Raw genomic sequence first — 4,301 nt, 5'->3', positions numbered from 1 at the left:
AGGCGGGAACTGAGGACCTTCACTGCAGCCTGCTCCGCCCCCACACACCTTTTTCCTGGACACCAGCCAGCTCTGCCCTTCCCAGCTCGGCTAGCCAGAAGATTGCCAGCCACCTAGGAAGGAAAACATTTCTCCCTCCCTCCTCCCTGCCACTGCTCACACCTCTCCCTTGACTTACTTTTCAGAGCTACTACTCTTGGGGGGTGGGGGGGGATGCTTTTTTTTTTTTCTATTCAAATAAGCAATAAAATTATACAGGTACACAGATAAAAAGACATACACCTTTCTTAGGAAACAAAGCTTTGGGAACCCTGCAGCACACAAGTTGGAACACACAGATAAAACCCTCCTGTCAACCGGCCAAAGCCACCCACAGAAACAAACAAGTAAAGCGCGCAGTACAGAGACCAGCTGCTGCTTTGGCTGGCAGTGGTGGCATGCGCCTTTAACTCTAGCACTCCGGAGACAGAAGCAGGCGGGTCTCTGTGAGTTTCTGACCAGCCAGGTCTACAAAGCAAGTTCTAGGTAACAACACAGAGAAACCCTGTCTCGAAACTTCTCTATCACCATCTCCCTCCCTGTACCTTAACTTTTGCTCCTTACTAATTTCTCTTTCCCCAAGCCAATTGCTCTAAGCAGCTTTTCCTAGAATTTAGCCCAGTTATTTTTTTGGGGGGGGGGTTAGTTTTTTTGTTTGTTTTTGGGTTTTTCTTTCTTTTTTAAGATTGATTTATTTATTATGTATACAGTGCTCTGCCTGCACACATACCTGCAGGACAGAAGAGGCACCAGATCACACTATAGATGGTTGTGAGCCACCATGTAGTTGCTGGGAATTGAACTCAGGACCTCTGGAGGAGCAGCTAGTGTCCTTAATCTCTGAGCCATTTCTCCAGCCCTTGTTTTTGTTTTTTTTTTTTTCAAGACAGGATTTCTCTGTGTAGCCCTGGCTGGCCTAGACTCCCTTTCTGCACCAGGCTGGCCTGGAACTCACAAGATGTCTGCCTGCCTCTCTCTCTCTCTCTCTCTCTCTCTCTCTCTCTCTCTCTCTCTCTCTCTCTCTCTCTCTCTCTCTCCCACACACACACACACATACATGAAAGTCAAAAATAATTAAAAAAATAAACTGATAAATTTTATTATATTGTATACAAAGTAATAGATCCTCAAACAAAAATGAGGAATATGAAAAACAACCCAAATATTGTTTCAAACTGAGTAGAGAAACACATTAACCAAGCCATCACCACCCGGCCTTCTGGTTGCACTCTGTTATCTCTGCACTTGGCTGTACTCTGGAAGACCCTAACCACCACCTCACTTACCTCACTTGGGACCAATCAGCTTAAATGTTAGGTAATAATACTTTGTCTAGTTGGCCAAATGTATCTCTGCCCCTCCCTTTGTCCTTTGCACTTGGTTTTCCTATATGAACGTGCCCTAAAAGCATAGCCTCTGTGTCACAGTTTGGCGCTGCTCTGTGCACCTAACCGCGATTAGTCTTAGGGTGTGTGTTCGATAAACCATCCATATCTGGCTGAGACCAGCGTCTTAGTGGTTTGTGCAGCTGCAACAAAAGAAAAGATTAATATTGAAAAATTTACAAAACATATAACTACACTACAATTCTGAAGCCAGTTATTCTTTCAGCTACCAGTCTCTATTTGTAACTGAAAACTTTAGTTATCTGTAGAAAATAGTTTTTTAAAAATGAGGCCAAAGGTCCCCTTAAAAAACAATAAACCTTTGTAAGTTTACTAAAATAAATAAATGTGGGCTCAGCTATAGTCCATCATGCCTATTACATTAATGAGAATTGGCATTGATAATGCCCAAATGTTTGGGGCGGTGTGGCTGGTGATTATAATAAATGACGGAAATGGTCCTAGTGATGCTAAGGATGGATGACAGGAGAGAAACTGCCATTTGGAAGAAGCAACTTCTGGGTCCTTCTACTGTCTTCATACTCCGTTCTTAGATCCCCGAAGTCCAGTCGTGCATGTACAGCTCTGGCAGAACCTTGAGACATTCTCAGTCTTAACCACCGTTGCCTGAAATTACAAGCACCTTCGTTCTCCTGCCTTTTCTTCCCTAGGGAATCCCGACAGTAGCAAACCTCCCCGCAGACTCACATTCTGCATTCTTCTCCATTACCTACTTCGCTGTGTTTTCTCTTTGTTTTGTAAGCTCTTTTCTGCCTCTTTATAGGCTATTCAGAGATCCACTGCAATGTTTTTATTACATTTATTTGCCGGTGTATAGAGGGGGGTGGTGTCTCTATGACAGCGCTTCCACGCCGCAGTATGGTATTCAGAAGACAGTCTGGCCGGGCATGGTGGCGCACGCCTTTAATCCCAGCACTCGGGAGGCAGAGGCAGGCAGATTGCTGTGAGTTCGAGCCCAGCCTGGTCTACAAAGTGAGTCTAGGACAGCCAAGGCTACACAGAGAAGAAACCCTGTCTCGAAACACCCCCCCCCAAAAAAAACAAAAACAGAAGACAATCTGTGGGAGTTGGTACCCCCCCCTTCCACAATAAAGAATGGAACCCACATCTGCAGTTTGACAGCAGGCACTGAGCCACCTCACAGGCACAGAATCCATGTCCATTGTAACCAGCAAAAGCTGAGGCCTGGCATACACAGCATTCAATTTCTTTAGAATTCCTCGGTTGTAGGGACTGGTTCTGTCTATGGATAACCTTGGATCACTATATTCACTTTTCTTACTGATTAATTTTAACCAATCAATTTTAGATTCTTTTTAAAGCCCATCAGCTCTACAGAAACATGTGCAACCACTCACAACATACTCCTAAAGTTTCCAACAAGCTTCCACCACGCTTTAAGGATGGCTGGTGAGCTGGGTGGTGGTGACACACGCCTTTAGTCCCAGCATTTGGGAGGCAGAGGCAGGCAGATCTCCAGGAGTTGGAGGCCAGCCAGGCTAGACTACACAGCAAATTCCAGGACAGCCAGAGCTGTTACACAGAGAAACCCTGTTTCGAAAAACAAAAACAAACAAAAACAAAAGAAAAGAAGGAAAGAAGAAAGAAGAAAAAACAAGCCTCTGGAGGGGAAGAACCATAGTATTGACATTAGGGTAAGCAAAGAATCAGTTAGAGTGACTGGGATTTTGTCCACAACCACCAGCACCTTTAATTTAAGATTTGTCACTGCCAATTAGCTTCTAGGCTTCAAGGGTACAATAATCATGGAGAAATCCAAAGAGAAGGCAACAGTTATTAATACTTCAGAGTGTGTATGACATAAGACGGAAAAATGAGGGGCTGGAGAGATGGCTCAGTGGTTAAGGGCACTGTCTGCTCTTCCAGAGATCTTGAGTTCAATTCCCAGCAACCACATGGTGGCTCACAGCCATCTATAATGAGATCTGGTGCCCTCTTCTGGCCTACAGGTGTATATGCAGACAAAACACTGTATATACAATAAACAAGTCTTTAAATAAAAATGGGAAAATGGTAGTTTAATCTTTTCCAAAAGACAAGTAGGATTAGGGTTTTGAAAAAGTCAGAATTTTACTTTTGTCACCTGCGTCCCTGGCATGCACACACACATCGGGGGGGGGGGGGGCGGGCAGGCAGATGGATATCCCGTCCTTAGTCTTTTCTTTGTTTTTCTTTTTTTTTAGATTTATTTATTATTATGCATAGTTCTTTGCCTGCAGGCCAGAAGAGGGCAGCAGATCACATTATAGATAGTTGTGAGCCACCATGTGGTTGGCAGGAATTGAACTCAGGACCTCTGGAAGATCAGACAGTGTTCTTAACCTCTGAGCCACCTCTCCAGCCCCATCCTTAGTCTGTTCTAAGATTTCTCGATTTTTGTTTCTTTCCTTAAAAGTACAGGAAGCCGTGCTTTCCAGAACCTCGGCACTGAGGACCAAATGAAGTCTGACCAGACTTTTCAACTGCTTGAAATAGTTGGCTGTCAACTAGCTTTTAATGGCTCTTCCTTCTCCAGCGATGTCGTATTTCACAGATGGCAGAGATTTTTAAACTTCTTTCTTTCATGAAACTCATTTGGACTAACCACCAGATAATTCTATGTGCATCTGCCTTGGCTACAAATGGCCTTCGGAGTCTGAGGCCTGCTCCTCCATTCCAAACACTAACGCAGTGTTCATCCTTCGGACAACTACATCACACACAGAATCTTGAAGATGCTGGAAACTTTCTGCACACTGGCCCCAAACGTTTCTTAATCAGGCTTCCTATTGGCTGACAGATGTCAACACGGTGTTCCACTATTCCTAAGGTAGGAATGTTCCTCGTCTTGATAAC

The sequence above is a fragment of the Acomys minous genome (genome assembly GCF_964271855.1).
Source record: "Acomys minous genome assembly, chromosome: 10".
Classification (NCBI taxonomy): Eukaryota; Metazoa; Chordata; class Mammalia; order Rodentia; family Muridae; genus Acomys; species Acomys minous.
Note: the sequence above shows the minus strand (reverse complement) of the source record.